Source organism: Neovison vison, chromosome 7, assembly GCF_020171115.1.
Source record: "Neovison vison isolate M4711 chromosome 7, ASM_NN_V1, whole genome shotgun sequence".
In the NCBI taxonomy this organism is placed as follows: Eukaryota; Metazoa; Chordata; class Mammalia; order Carnivora; family Mustelidae; genus Neogale; species Neogale vison.
Window position 1 is genome coordinate 68,459,379 of NC_058097.1, and position 17,160 is coordinate 68,476,538.

The window sequence follows — 17,160 nt, forward strand, 5'->3', positions numbered from 1 at the left end:
ACATGCCCCTAGGACTTCATTGGAATGCTAGATTAGGTTTTCAGGCATCTGTCATCACAGGCCTGTTCTGGAATACCAATTTATGATACAACATATGGTCCCTGAGCCCCACAACAGAACATCTCCTGTCCACAGATGGAATCCGGGCTCTTGAAAGTGTGTCAAATCCTCAGGGTAGATTAATCCTGCACAGCCCATTAGCCACCAGCACATTCTTAGTTCTCCCTGGTAACAAACCAGCATTATGACCTATCTTCATGAGATTCCATGTCCAATCCAGTCCTTGGTACGTCACCTCAGAGCCACCAGAATGAACCTGATATGTTCCTCAGCAGCAGTGGTGAATGGAGTTGTGATTTCCAGTCATCCATGCGGGAGAGCTATGCTACACATTCTTTCCACATGAGGGAATCTGGAGCAAACAAACCAAACTGCCCCTGTCTGGTAGAATGAAACCTTGCTGTTTGGAGCATCTCACAAGCCCCAGCCTGGGAAATACTCCATGGCTTCTTGACGCCACCACTCCATTTGTCGGTCATCGTAGACACAAACTGCAGCATGAGAAAATATCTGACATCCAACCTTACTCAGGTGCTGAATATTCGATTCAACCACTGCACACTGGAAGTGACTTTCGCTTGATACAGAATATAACCATAGCTTGGGTTTACAATTCCATCCTCAGCCTCCTGGTCCACAAGCCCTCTTGGCAGGGAATTCAAGAACCACAATGCAGCATTCTGTCTTCCCCATAGAAACAAGAAGGGTCTAGTGATTCTTCCCAGAAATGCTACATGAGGATCAATCTGCTTGGCACTCAAGGGAACCCCGATGTATAGGCAGCCCTGGGCACTAGTATTGTGTCTGACAGATCCTGAGCCAAGACCTACTGTCAGCCACCCAGAGATCGGGGCCCATATCCATGATTTGAGACTGTCCATGGCCCATGTCCGTCATCTCTACCTATCCTTGGTATTCGGGCATCTGTCCCAAGACATTTGCTAGAATCCCTGCTAATGGGGGAACCTGAAGAACAATGGAGAACTCCTCTTTCCCCATGGCAGGAATCCTGGCTGTTGGGTGGGTGTCCAACCCTCAAAGTGGGAGCCAGCTGCATGGCCAAGGAGATTATGCCCACTTATGAGGCCCACCCTGGGCACAAAAAGGCATTGTGACCCTCAGCCTGAGCATGATTTCAAACAAGCCCTCTCAGTTAGACCTCCAGGATCCCGCATGCAGGCTTGGTAAGCCACTAGGCCCAAATCCTAACCCTTGGTGGGATTTTCCAGGGGACCAACACAGAGCCCGTCTCTGGAATCCCTATTTTGCGGCACCCTATCATGGAAAACAGGACTCTTCCCTTCCCTGAGAAAGCTACCAACTATTGATTGGGAGCTGCCAGGATTCTTAGAGAGGAAAAATCTCCCATGGACCCATGAGACCACACCTGCATTCCGATGCCATCCTGGACACACAATCCAGATACAAAAGCCTGTGCTACCACCTTTGATTCACCTGATTAACAGTTCCTGATGAGCTGCCCTCCATGTCTATGCATTGGGCCTGTTATCACCGTGCCACTAACCCTAATCCAAGTTTGAGTTTGCAGATTTCTCTCCCAAAACCATGGCTCACAGGCTCTCCATGTTGTGGTATCTGGAGCCACACCATGGTAATGTAACTGTCTTCCCCAATGAAACTGTGCCTGTCAATATTGCACAAACCCGCTAGATTAGGAGAAACATGCGAGGCCCCTGAGTCTACCCCAATATTGGAGGCCACTCTGGATGCAAATGCCCAGTCTGACACACCCTATCACCTATATCCAGGCTAATAGCCAAGTCAATGGTCCTGAGACAGAATACTGAACCTGACATGCCACTAGGATTCATTGGAACACTAGATTATGTTTCAGGTATCTGTACTCAGAGGGCTGTTCTGAATATCAACTTATGATACAACATGGTCCCTGAGCCACACAACAGAACATCTCCTGTCCCCAGAAGGAAACCGTGCTCTTGGACCTGTGTCAAACACTCTTGGTATATGAATCCTACAAGGCCTCCTGGCAACCAGCACATTCTATGATCTCCCTGAAAAGAAAGAAGCATTGTGACCCATCTTCATGAGACACCATGACAACTCAAGGCCTTGGTACTTCACCCCAGAGCCACTAGAACGAAACTGCCATGATCCTCAGCTGCCATGGTCAATGTAGGTGAACTTTCTAGGCATCCAGTGGGAGTGCTCTGATACCAACTTTCCACAAGGGGAACCCTGGAGAAAACAAACCAGACTTCCCTGTATGGTAAAAGGAAACCTTGCTGTATGGATTATCTCACAAGCCGGAGCGTGGGTAATTCTCCATGGCCTCTTGAGGCCACCCATCCATTTGTTGGTCATCATAGACACAAACTCCAGCATGAGCAATCAATTGACATCTTCGCTTACTCCAGTGCTGTATATTTGAATCAGCTGCTACACACTGGAATTTTTTGCTTGGCACTCAATTTAAAAGTAGCTTGGGTTTACAATTCCATCCTCACCCTAGTGTTCAGTAAGCCCTCTTGTTAGGGAATTCTGGAGCCACAACACAGCATTCTGCCTTCCCCATAGTAAGAAAAAGGGCCTGGTGAGATTGTCCAGAAACCCTACATGAGGATAAATCTACTCGACCTTCGAGGGAACCCCGTTTTATAGGTTGACCTGGCCACTATTGCTTTGTCTGACAGAACCTCATCTCTGACCTCATGTCAGGACCCAGAGGGCGGGTGCCATCTCCAGAATGTGAGACTGGCCATGGCCCAGGGCTCTCATCTCTACTGATTCTTGGTTCAGGCATCTGTCCCCAGACCTTTGCTGGAATCCCTGCCAATAGGGGAACCTGAAGCACAATAGAGAAATCCTCCTTCCCCATGGCAGAAATCCTGGCTATTGGGATGGGTGTCCAAACCTCATAGTGGTAGCCAGTTGAATGGCCAAGGACACCCCGCCCACTCATGAGGGCGACCCTGGACACAAGGAGGCATTGTGACCCCTTACCTGAGCATGCTTTCAAACAAACGCTCTCAGTTGCATCTCCAGGATCATGCATTGCAGGCCTGGTATGCCCCTAAGCCCAAATCTTAACCCTTGGTGGGATTTTTCAGGTGTGCAGAACCACAGCCTGTCTCTGGAATCCCTGTTTTGGGGCACCCATAAGATGGAAAATATCCCTTTCCCGAGGAAGCCTCCATAGTATAGGGAGCCGCCAGGATCCTCGAGAGGAAAAATATCCCATGGACCCATGAGACCACACCTGCATTGCAAGGCCATCATGGACACACAAGCCAGATACAAAAGCCTGTGCTACCACCTTCGAGGCACCTGATTTACAGTTCCTGACGAGCTGCCCTCCAGGTCTATGCATTGGGCCTGCGAACACCTTGCTGCTAACTTTAACCTGAGTTTGTGTTTGCAGACTTCTCTCCCAAAACCATGGCTCATATGTCCTCCAGTTTTGGGTCTCTGGAGCCACACCAAAGGACTGTGCCTGCCATCCCCAAGGAAAATGTGTCCGTCACAGTTGCCCAAACCCTCGCGATAAGGAGAAACCTGCAAGGCCCCTGAGCCCACCCCAATATTGGAGGCTGCTTTGGATGCAAATGCGCAGTCTGAAACACCCTGATCACCTGAGTCCAGGCATACACCCAAGTCAATGGTCCTGAGTCAGAAGATTAAAACTGACATGCCCCTATGACCTCACTGTAACCTTAGATTAGGTTTTCAGGCATCTGTAATCATAGACCTGTTCTGGAGTACCAACTTATGATACAACATATGGTCCCTGAGCCCACAACAGAACTTCTCCTTTTCCCAGATGGAAGCCATGCTCTTGGACCTGTGTCAAACCCTCAGGGTAGATGAATCCTACTCAGCCTGTAGCCACCAGCAGATTCTAAGTTTTCACTGGTAACAAGCAAGTGACCCATCTTCATGAGATTCCATGTCAACTCAAGGCCTTGGTACTTCACCCCAGAGCCTCCAGAACGAACCTGCCATGTACCTTAGCTGCAATGTTCAATGGAGGTGTGCTTTCCAGGCATCCATGTGGGATTGCTCTGCTAAGCAAATTTTCCACATGGGGGACTCTCGAGCAAACAAACCAGACTGCCCCGTCCGGTATAGGAAACCTTGCAGTTTCGAGCATCTCACAAGCCCAAGTGTGGGAAATCCTCCATGGCCTCTTGTAACCTCCCCTCCATTTGTCAGTCATCATAGACACAAACTCCAGCATGAGCAAAGATCTGACATCTGCCCTTACTCCAGTGCTGGGCACTCAAATCAGCCACTGCACAGTGGGAATGCCATTCGCTTGTCATTGAATTTATCCATAGCTTGCGTTTACAATTCCATCCTCACCCTACTGGTTCGCAAGCCCTCATGATAGGGAATTCTGGAGCCACAACGTAGCATTCTGCCTTCCCCATAGAAAGAAGAAGGACCTGGTGAGTCTGCCCAGAAACTCCACATGAGTATCAATCTAATGGGCCCTCGAGGGAACCCCGAATTATAGGCAGCCCTGGCCCCTAGTGCTGTGTCTGACAGAGCCTGAGCCCCGACCTCGTATCAGCCACCCAGAGGGAGGGGCCCATATCTAGCATGTGAGACAGGCCAAGAACCAGGGCCGTCATCTCTATCCATCTTTGGTATTCAGGCATCTGTCCCCAGATCTCTCCTGGAATCCCTACCAATGGGGGAACCTGAATCACAATAGAGAAATCCTCCTGCCCCATGGCAGGATTCCTGGACATTGGGCATTTTGTTTGACTCTCAGAGTGGTAACCTATGGCATAGCCATTGTGACCATACCCACTCCTGAGGGCCACCCTGGGCAAAAGCTGGCATAGTGACCCTCAGCCTGAGCATGCTTTCAAACAAACACTCTCTGTTGAACCTCCAGGACTTGCATTGGAGGCCTGGTAAGCCCCTAGGCCCAAATCACAACACTTGGTGGGTATTTCCAGGTGCCCAAAGCTAGAGCACATCTCTGCAATCCCTGTTATGTGACACCCTTAATATGGAAAACAGAACTCTTCCCTCTCTGAGAAAGCCACCAAACTATACGGAGCCGCCAGGATACTTGAGAGGAAAAATCATCCATGGACCCCTGAGACAACACCTGCATTCCTAGTCCATCGTGGATACACAATCCAGATACCAAAGTCTGTTCTACCGCCTTCGAGGCATGCGATTTACAGTTCCTGACATGCTGCCCTCCAGGTCTATGCATTGGGCCTATGATCACCTCGCCACTAAACCTAATCCGTGTTTGTGTTAGCAGACTTCCCTCCCAAAACCATGGCTCACATGCCTTCCAGGATGGGGTCTCTGGAGCCACACCACAGGATTGTGCCCACCATTGCCAAGGAAACTGTGCCCGTCAAAGTGCCCAATCCTTCCAGATTAGTAGAAACCTGCAAGGCCCCTGAGCCAACCCCAATACTGGTTGCCACTCTGCACACAAATGCACAGTCTGGAACACTATGATCGCCTACATCTAGGCAGACATCGAAGTTAATGGTCTTGAGTCAGATGATTGAATCTGACATTCCCCTAGGATTTCATTGGAACCCTATATTAAATTTTTAGGCAGCTGTCTTCAGAGGCCTGTTCTGGAATACCAACTTATGATATAACATGTGGTCCATGAGCCCCACAACAGAACATCTCTGGTCCCAGAAGGAAACCGTGCTCTTCTACTGGTGTCAAACCCTCAGCATAGATGAATCCCCCATGGTCCCTTAGCCACCAGCGCATTGTAAGATCTCCCTGGTAACAAACCTGCGTTGTGACCCATCTTCATGTGACTCCATGTCAACTCCACGCCTTTGTACTTCGCCCCAGAGCCACACGAATGAACCGGCCATGTTCCTCCGCTGCAATTGTCAATGGAGGTGTGCTTTTCAGGCACCCATGCGGGAGTGCTCTGCTACCCAAGCTTTCCACATGGGGGACCCTGGAGCAAATAAACCAGACTCCCTCTGTCTGGTAGAAGGAAACCTTGCTGTTTGGAGCATCTTACCTGCCCCAGCATGTGAAATCCTCCATGGCTTCTTGACTCCACCCCTCCATTTGACGGTCATCATTGACTAAAACTCCACCATGAGCAAACATCTGACATCCACCTTTATTCCGGTGCTGGATATCTGGAATCAGCCACTGCACACTGGAACTGCCTTTCGCTTGGCACTGAATTGAACCATAGCTTGGGTTTACAATTTCACCCTCACCCTACTGGTCCCCAAGCCCTCTTGAAAGGGAATTCTGGAGCCACAACACAGCTCTCAGCCTTCCCCTTAGAAAGAAGAAGGGCCTGGTGATTCTGCCCAGAAACTCTAGATGAGGATCAATCTGCTCGGCCCTCGAGGGATCCCCGATTTATAGTCAGCCCTGGCCACTAGTTCTGTGTCTGACAGAGCCTGAGCCCTCAACTCATGTCAGCCACTCAGAGATTCGGGCCCACATCCAGCAAGTGAGACTGGCCATGTCTCAGGTTTCTCATCTCTACCCATCCTTGGTATTCAGGCACCTTTCCTTAGACATTTGCTGGAATCCCTAACAATGGGGGAATCTGAAGCACAATAGAGAACTCCTCCTTCTCCATGTCAGGAATCCTGGTAGTTGGGATGGGTGTCCTACTTAAAGTGGGAGCCAGCTTCATGGCCAAGGAGACAACGCCCACTCATGAGGGCCACCCTAGGCACATCAGACATTGGGACCTTCATCTTGAGCATGCTTTCAGACAAACGCTCTCAGTTGCACATCCAGGTCGCACATTGCAGGCCTGGTACTCCCCTAGGCCCAAATCCTAACCCTGGTGGGATTTCCCAGGCACTCAGAACCACAGCCCATCTCTGGAATCCCTGTTTGGGTAACCTCTAAGATGGAAAACAGTACTTTTCCCTTCAACGAGAAAGCCACCATCCTACTGGAAGCTGCCAGGATGCTTAGAGAGGAAAAGTCATACATGGACACATTAGACCACACCTGCATTCAGAGGCCATCATGGACACACAAAATCCAGATACAAAAGCCAGTACTACCGCCATTGAGGCACTTGATTTACAGTTCCTGACGATCTGACCTCCAGGTCTATGCATTGGGCCTACGATCACCTTGCCACTAAACCTAACCCAAGTTTGTGTTTGCAGACTTCTCTCCCAAAACCATGGCTCACATGCCCTCCAGGATGGGGTCTCTGGAGCCACACCACAGGACTGTGCCCACCATCCCCAAGGAAACTGTGCCCATCAAAGTTGCCTAAACCTTCCAGATTAGGAGAAACCTGCAAGGCCCCAGAGCCCACCCCAATATTGGAGGCCGCTCTGTACACAAATGCACAGTCAGAAACAAACTGATCGCCTACATCTAGGCAGACACCGAAGTCAATGGTCCTGAGTCAGATGATTGAACCTGACATTCCCCTAGGACTTAATTGGAACCATATATTAAGTTTTCAGGCATCTGTCCTCAGAGGCCTGTTCTGGAATACCAACTTATGATACAAGATTTGGTCCGTGAGCCCCACAAAAGAACATCTCGGATCCCCAGAAAGAAACCGTGTTCTTCGACCGGTGTCAAACCCTCAGGATAGATGAATCCTACATGGCCCCTTAACCACCAGCACATAGTAAGATCTCCTGGGTAACAAACCAGCATTGTGACCCATCTTCATGAGACTCCAAGTCAACTCCAGGCCTTGGTACTTCACCCTAGAGCAACCAGAACGAACCTGCCATGTTCCTCAGCTGCAATGGTCAATGGAGGTGTGCCTTCCAGACATCCATGTGGGAGTGCTATGCTATCCAAAATTTTCACATGGGGGAACCTGACATACACAAACCAGACTCATCCTTTCCAGTACAAGGAAACCTTGCTGTTTGGAGCATCTCACAAGTCCCAGGGTTGAAATACTCCATGGCCTCTTGACTACACTTCTCCATTTGTCACTTATCATAGACACAAACTCTAGTGTAAGCAAATATCTGACATTCATGCTTATTCTGGTGCTGGATGTCTCAAATAAACCGCTGCACATTGGAACTGCCTTCCGCTTGGCACTAAATTGAACCGTAGCTTGTGTTTACAATTCCATCCTCACCCGACTGGCCCACAAGCCCTCTTGATAGGGAAATCTGGAGCCACAACGCAGCATTCTGCCTTTCCCATCTAATGAAGAAGTGCCTGATGAGTGTTCCCAGAAACCCCACATGAGGATCAATCTGATCGGCCCTCGAGTCAACCCCAATTTATAGGCTGCCATGGCCACTAGTGCTGTGTCTGACAGAGCCTGAGCCCCGACAGAGTTTCATCCACCAGAGAGCGGGCCCCATATCCAGCATATAGGATGGTCATGGCTCTCATACTTCATCTCTATCCATCCTTGATATTCAGGCCCCTGTCCCCAGACCTTGGCTGGAATCCCTGCCAAAGGGGGAACCTGAGGCACAATAGAGAAGTCCTCCATCCCCATAGCAATAAACCTGGCTGTTGGGATGGGGGTCCAACCCTCAAAGGGGAGGCAGTTACAAGACCAATGAGAACACACCCACTCCTGAGGGATGCCCTGGGCACAAACAGGCATTGTGACCATCACCGTGAGCATGCTTTCAAAAAACCCATCTCACTTGCACCACCATGGTCCCGCATTGCAGGTCTCGTATGCCTCAAGGCACAAATCCTAAAACTTGGTGGGATTTTCCAGATGCCCATACCCAGAGCCCGTCTCTGGAATCCCTGTTTTGGGGTACCCCTAAGATGGAAAACAGCAATCTTTCCTTCCCCGAAAAAGCCAGCAAATTATGGGGAGCCACTAGGATCTATAGAGAGGAAAAGTCCCCCATGGACCCATGAGAACACACCTGCATTCCGTTGCCATCCTGGACACAAAATCCAGAGAGAAAAGCCTATGCTACCGCCTTCCAGTCACCCTAATTACAGTTCCAGTGGAGCTGACTTCCAGGTCTATGCATTGTGCCTGCGATCACCTTACAACTCACCCTAATCTGAATTCGTGTTTGCAGAGTTCTCTCCCAAAACCATGGCACACATGCCCTCCAGGATAGGGTCTCTGGATACAACCACAGGACTGTCCCTGCCATCCCCAAGGAAACTGTGCCCATCAGAGTTGCCCAAACCTTCTAGATTAGGAGAAACCTGCACGGACCCTGAGCCTACCCCAATATTGGAGGCCGCTCTGAATGCAAATGCGCAGTCGGAAACACCCCGATCACCTACATCCAGGCAGACAGCCAAATCAATGGTCCTGAGTCAGAATAGTGAACCTAACATGCTCCTAGGACATCTTTGGAATCCTAGGTTTGGTTTTCAGACATCTGTCCTCAGAGGCCTGTTCTGGAATGAAAACTTATGATACAACATGTGATCTCTGGGCCACACAACAGAACATCTCCTATCCCCAGAAGGAAACCGTGACCTTCCATCTGTGCCAAACCCCAGGCTAGTAGAGTCCTGCACAGCAACTTTGCCACCAGCACAACCCCATGGTAGTAGAATCCTGCATGGCACCTTAGCAACCACCACATTCTAATATCTCCTTGCTAACAAACCACCATTGTGGCCCATCTGCAAGAGATTCCACGTCAACTCAAGGACTTGGTACTTCACTCCAGAGACAACAGAATGAACCGGTGTGTTCCTCAGCTGCAATGGTCAATGGAGCTGAGCTTTCCAGTTATCCATGTGGTAGAGCTCTGATACCCAAAATTTCAACATGGGGGATTCTGCAGCCAATAAACCAGACTCGACCTGTCCAGTAGAACGAAACCTTGTTGTTTGGAGCAGCACATTAGCCTCAACATGAAAACCCCTCCATGGCCTCTTGACCCACCCCTCCATTTGTCAGTCATCATAGACATAAACTCAGGTGTGAGCAAATATCTGACATCGGCCCTTACTCAGGTGCTGGATATCTCGAATAAGCCCCTGCACATATGAACTACCTTCCGCCTGGCACTGAATTGAACTGTAATTGTGTTTTCAATTCCATCCTCACCCAATGGTCCCCAAGCTCTCTTGATAGGAAATTCTGGAGCTACAACGCAGCATTCTTCCTTCCCCATCGAAAGAAGAAGTTCCTGGTGAGACTGCCCAGAAAACCAACATGAGAATCAACCTCCTCGGCCATAGAGGGAGGCTCGATTTATAGGGTGCCCTGGCCACTAGTGCTGTGTCTGACAGAGCCTGAGCCCCGACCTAGTGCCAGTTACCAGAGAGTGGGCCCCACATCTAGCATTTGGGGTTTCCATGGCCCAAGTACGTCATCTCTACCCAACCTTGGTTTTCAGTCACCTGTCCCCAGACCTTTGCTGGAATCCCAGCCAATGGGGGAACCTGAAGCACAATAGAGAACTCCTCCTTCCTCATGGCACGAAACTTGGCTGTTGGTATGGTTGTCCAACCCTCAAAGGGGGAGCCAGTTACAAGACCAATGAGACCACGCCCACTCCTGAGTGGGTGCAAACAGGCATTGTGACTCTCAGCCTGAGCATGCTTTCAAACAATCCCTCTCAGTTGCAGCTCCATGATCCCGCATTGCAGGTCTCCTAAGCCCCTAGGCGCAAATCCTAACCCTTGTTGGGATGTCTCAGAAGCCCAGAAACAAGCCCGTCTCTGGAATCCCTGTTTCAGGGCACCCCTAAGATGGAAAACAGCACTCTTCTCTTCCCCAAAAATGCCACCAAACTATGGAGAGCCGCCAGGATTCATAGAGAGGAAAACATTCCCATGGACCCATGACCCCTAATATGGAAAACATCACTCTTCCCTTCCCTGAAAAAGCTACCAAACTATGGAGAGCCACCAGGATTCATAGGAAAACACTCCCATGGACCATGAGACCACACCTGCATTCTGAGGCCATCCTGGACATACAATTCAGAGACAAAAGCCTGTGCTACTGCCTTCCAGTCACCCTAATGAAAGTTTCTGACAAGCTTCCCTCCAGGTCTATGCATTGGGCCTGCGATCACATCGCCACAAATTCACTACCCAAATTTGTGTTTCCAGACTTCTCTCCAAAAACCATAGCTCACATGCCCAGCAGAATGGGATCTCTGGAGACACACCACAGAACTCTGGCTGCCATCCACAAGGACACTGTGCATATCAGAATTGCCCAATCCTTCCAGAATAGGAGAAACCTGGAAGGCCCCTGAGCCCACCTAAATATTGCCGGCCACTCTGGACTCAAATGCGTAGTCTGAAACACCCTGGTCACCTGCATCCAGGGAGACAGCCAAGTCAATGATCGTGAATTAGAAGATTGAACCTGAAATGCCCCTAGGCCCTCAATGGAACCCCAATCAGTTTTCAGGCATCTGTCCTCAGGGGCCTGCTCTGGAATACCAATAAATGACACTTCATGTGGTCCCTGAGCCATACTACAGAACATCTCCTGCCCGCAGAAAAATACTGTGCTCTTAGACCTGTGCCAAACCCTAAGATTAGGAGAATCCTGCATGGCACCTTAGCAACCAGCACATTCTAAGAACTCCTTGGTAACAAACCAGTGTTGTGGCCCATCTGCAAGAGATTACGTGTCAACTCAAGGCCTTGGTACTTCGCCCCAGGGCCACCAGAACGAACCTGCCATGTTCTCAGCTGCAATGGTCAATGGAGGTATGCTTTCTAGGTATCCATGCTGGAGTAGCTCTGCTTCACAAACTCTCCACATGGGGGAACCTAGAGCAAACAAACCAGACTTCACCTGCTCAGTAGAAGGAAAAGGTATGTATGGAGCAGCTCAAAGGCCTCAGCATGTGAACTTCTCCATGGCCTCTTGACGCCACCCTTCCATTGGACGGTCATCATAGACACAAACTCCAGTGTGAGCAAACATCTGACATGCACCCTTATTCCGGTGCTGGATGTCTCGAATAAACCACTGCACATTGGTACTTCCTTCCGCTTGGCACTATATTGAACCGTGGCTTGTGTTTACAATTCCATCCTCACCCGACTGGTCCCCAAACCCTCTTGATAGGGAAATCTGGAGCCACAACACAGCATTCTGCCTTCCCCATCGAATGAAGACGTGCCTGTTGAGTGTGCTCAGAAACCCCACATGAGGATAAATCTTCTCGGCTCATGAGTCAACCCCGATTTATAGGCTGCCATGGCCACTAGTGATGTTTCTGCAGAGCCTGAGACGCGACTGAGTTTCAGCCACCAGAGAGCGGGCCCCGTTCTAGCATTTGGGATGGTCATGGCCGAAGTACGTCATCTCTACCCATCCTTGGTATTCAGGCACCTGTCCCCAGACCTTTGCTGGAATCTCTGCCAATGGAGGAACCTGAAGTACAATGGAGGACCCCTCCTTCCTCATGGCAGGAAACTTGGCTGTTGGGATGTGTGTCCAGCCCTCAATTGGGGGAACCAGTTACAAGACCAATGAGACCATGCCCACTCCTGAGAGCAGACCTGGGCACAAACAGGCATTGTGACCCTCAACCTGAGCTTGCTTTCAAACAATACCTCTCATTTGCACCACCATGATCCCGCATAGCAGGCTGCTTTGCCTCTAGGCACAAATCCTATAATTTGGTGGGATTTTTGAGGTGCCCAGACCTAGAGCCCGTCTCTGGAATCCCTGTTTTGGGGCACCCCTAAGATGGAAAACAGCTCTCTTCCCTTCCCCAAAAAAGTCACCAAACTATGGGGACCCACCAGGATCCATAGAGAGGAAAACTCTCCCATGGACCCATGAGACCACACCTGCATTCCGAGGCCATCCTGGACACACAATCCAGAGAGAAAAGCCTGTGCTACTGCCTTCCAATCTCCCTAATTAAAGTTCCTGATGAGCTTCCCTTCAGGTCTACGTATTGGGCCTGTGATCACATTGGCACAAATTCGCTAACCCAAATTTATTTTTCCAGACTTCTTTCCCAAAACCATGGCTCACGTGCCCACCAGAATGGGATCTCTGGAGCCACACCACAGACCTCTGGCTGCCATCACCAAGGACACTGTGCATATCAGAGTTGCCCAAACCTTCCAGATTAGGAGAAACCTGTAAGGCCCATGAACCCACCCCAATACTCCTGGTCACTCTGGACGCAAATGTGCCGTCTGAAACACCTGGTCACCCTCATTCAGGGAGACAGCCATGTCAATGATAGTGAGTTAGAAGATTGAACCTGAAATGCCCCTAGGCCCTCAATGGAACCCCATTAGGTTTTCAGGCATATGTCCTCAGGGGTCTGTTCTGGAATACCAATTTAAGATACAACATGTGGTCCCTGAGCAACACGACAGAACATCTCCTATCCCCAGAAGGATACTGTGCTCTTCGACCTGTGCCAAGTCCTCAGGGTAGAAGAACCCTGCATCACACCTTAGCAACCAGCACATTCTGAGATCTCCTTGGTAACAAACCAGTATTGTGGCCCATTTGCAAGAGGTCCCAGTCAACTCAAGGCCTTGGCCCTTTGCCCCAGAGCCACCAGAACGAACCTGCCATGTTCTCTGCTGCAATGTTCAACAGAGGTTTGCTTCCAGGCATCTATGCCGGAGAGCTCTGCTTCACTAACTTTCCACATAGGGGAACCCAGAGCAAACAAACCAGACTTCAACTGCCCAGTAGAAGGAAATCTTATTGTTTGGAGTAGCTCACAGGCCTCAGTGTGTGAACTTCTCCATGGCCTCTTGACACCACCCTTCCTTTGGACGGTCATCATAGACACAAACTCTAGTGTGAGCAAACATCTGACATCCACCCTTATTCCGGTGCTGGATGTCTCGAATAAACTGCTCCACATTGGAACTGCCTTCCGCTTGGCACTGATTTGAACCTTAGCTTGTGTATACAATTCCATCCTCATGTGACTGTTCCCCAGGCCCTCTTGATAGCAGATACTGGAGTCACAACGTAAAATTCTGCCTTCCTTACAGAAAGAAGTGCCTGGTGAGTCTGGATAGAAACTCCACATGAGGATCAATCTGCATGGCCCTCGAGGGTACCACCATTTATAGGTTGCCCTGTCTACTAGTCCTGTGTCTGAGAGAGCCTGATACCCTACCCAGTGTCAGTCACCATTGCATGGGCCCCACATCTAGCATTTGGGATTGCCATGGCTCAAGTACATTATCTCTACCTATCCTTTGTATTCAGGACCTGTATCCAGACCTTTGCAGGAATCCCTGTCTATCGGGGAACCTGAAGCACAATAGAGAACTTCTCCTTCCCTATGGCTGGAGACCTGGTTGTTGGGTTGGGTGTCCAACCTCCAAACTGGGAGCCAGCTACATGGCCAATGAGACCACGGCCACTCCTGAGTGCCTCCCTGTGCACAAACAGGCATTGTGACCCTCAGCCTGAGCAGGCTTTCAAACAAGCCCTCTCAGTTGCACCAACATGATTCTACATTGCAGGCCTGGTACTCCCTTAAGCCCAAATCCTAAAACTTGATGGGATTTTCCAGGGACCCAGATCCAGATCTCGTCTTAGGAATCCCTGTTTTGGGGCGCCCTTAAAATGGAAAACAGCACTCTTTGCTTCCCTGAAAAAGCCACCAAACTATAGAGAGCTACCAGGATCCTAAGTGAGGTAACGTCTCCCATGGACCCAAGAGACCACACCTGCATTCAGAGTCCATCGTGGACACACAATCCAGATGGAAAAGCCTGTGTTATCACCTTCTAGTCACCCTAATTACAGTTCTTGACGAGCTGCACTCCAGGTCTCACATTGGGCCTGCGATGTCCTTTCCACTAACCCTAACCCACATTTGTGTTTGCATACTTCTCTCCCAAAACCATAGCTCATATGCCCTTCAGTGTAGGGTCTCTGGATCCACACCACAGGACTGTGCCTGCCATCCCCAAGGAAACTGTGTCCTTCAAAGCTGCCCAAACCTTCCAGATTAGGAAAAACAAGCAAGGACCCTGAGCCCACCCCAATATTGTCGGCAGCGCTGGATGCAAATGACAGTCTGAAACTGATCACCTACATCCAAGCAGACAGCCAAGTCAGAGAGGACCTCTTCGGAACCCTGGATTAGGTTTTAGGCATCTGTCCTCAGGGTCCTGTTCTGGAATACCAACTTAGGATACAACATGTGGTCCCTGAGCCACACAACAGAACATCTCCTGTCCCCAGAAGGAAACCGTGCCCTTTGAACTGTGCCAAACCCTCAGGGTTGGAGAATCCTGCACAGCACCTTAGACACCAGGACATACACTAGTTTGTGCATTGCCCCAAACCACAAGGTTTCCATCTGCAGGAAAGTCGACTCCTGTTGAATGGCTCCAGGATGTCCCATACAGAAGGACTGGAGAGCAGGGTTCGAAGGATGGATGCCTGTACAACATACCTCGCATTGCCATTGGCGCTTTGTGAGAAGACATATTTGAACTACTGGCTCTGGGGCGAGCTACCCAGGGATTTGAGTTGAAATGGACTCTCCTGAGTATGGGTCATAATGTGGGTTTTTGTCCATGGAGGCCTTGGAATGTGTTGATGGCTCAGGGGCCTTGCAGAATTCGCCTAACCAAAGCATTTGATTCGGCTCCAATAAAAAAGCTTCCGATGCGGAGATGAGAAAGATTCTGTTTGGTGCCTCAGAATAGCCCCAGATGCTGGTCATCAAACCAGATCTCTGAGGAAAGACACCTGGAAACCAAAGCTCGGGTTCAGATTAGAGCCGAGGTGCCTGTCCATTTAAATCTTCTGTCTCTGGGGACACTGTCTGAGTGTCTAAGTGGAGATAGTTGCTCAACTGGTGTCAGAGTGTCCCTCTTCGTCCAGGGCAGCCTACACTATTGGCATGGCTTCAGAGGCCTTGGAGGTTTCTCCTTATATGTAGTGTGGTGGCCAATGGATTGGGCACAGTTTTCTTGGAGAGGACAATCACAGTCCTTCAGTGTGTCTCCATAGGTCCTAGCCTGGAGGGTGTGTGGGTCCAGACTGTGGGCACAGAAGTCTGAAAACACAAACTCGGCTTAGGTGTGGGGCCAAGGGTATGGCAGGCCCGTTCCACACACCGTGAGGGGAGCTCCTCAGCTTATGAAAGAAGGGCAAATGGGAGGCCGTCGCACAAGCTTTTGCCTCTGGATGTTGTGTCCCCCATAGCCGTGGAATGTAGGGGTGGCCTCAGAGGCTATGGAAGTGTGTCCCTCTCTGAGAAGTTGGGCCACCTGCCATGATTTTGGGGTCATTTTGTGGGAAGGGTAGAGTCCTGTTGTCTGGCTCAGGTGTTCCTCCTGGAGAGGGACTCCAGATCACAGCCCTGGGTACGAGCAACTGGAAAACTTGAACTCTGGTGAGGATTGGGAGCATAGGGACATGGCAAGCCCCATATACGGGCGCTTGGTCCAGGCCCCGAGAGGACTTACTTCGACATGGGGCTTATGCTGATAGTCACAATGCGAGTTTGTGCACAAGGCGGCACTCAAGTTTGGGCTTGGCTTGAGGGGCCATGAAGATTTCTCCTACCCTGAAGGTGTTACTCCATGCCAACAACAAGCTTGACAGCCATGGGGAAGGAGGAGTTCTGATTTGTGCTTCAGGTACCCACCTGTGCGGGGATTTGATATAATGTCTAGGTTCAGATGTCTGAAAACCCAGGTTGGGAAGAGATGACGTCCTAAGGCCATGACGTGTCCAATGTGCTGGGTGTGCGGCCAGCTGTCTCCTTGTCTGTCGGGACGTCTGGCCTTAGGCTGTGTCAGGCAGAGCATTAGCACGCAAGACAGCCTATCCAATTGGGGTGTGGTTGAGGCCCGAGCAGGTTGATCCTCATTTGTGGTTTCAGGAGAGCCCCATAGGGCAAGGTTTTTCTTCTGGTGAGCAGGCAGAGGGCTGTGTTGTGGTTCCGGAATTCTCAGTCTGGAGGACTTGTCTGCCAGGAGTGTGAGGAAGGAAGTCTGAAAACACAAGCTAGCATTAGGTTTGTGGCCAAGGGCACAGCAGGCCCACTCTGTAGAGGCTGAATCGAAATCTCCTGCATCTGAGGTCAGGGTGAGTATCAGACATTGCCTCAAGCTGGAGTTTGTGTCCATGATGGCCCCTTCCTGAACGGGGTGGGGCTTTCATGATGCCAGGGAGGTTTCCCTACTTTGGAGTTGTGAGCTGCTCCAAACCTCAAGGTTTCCTTC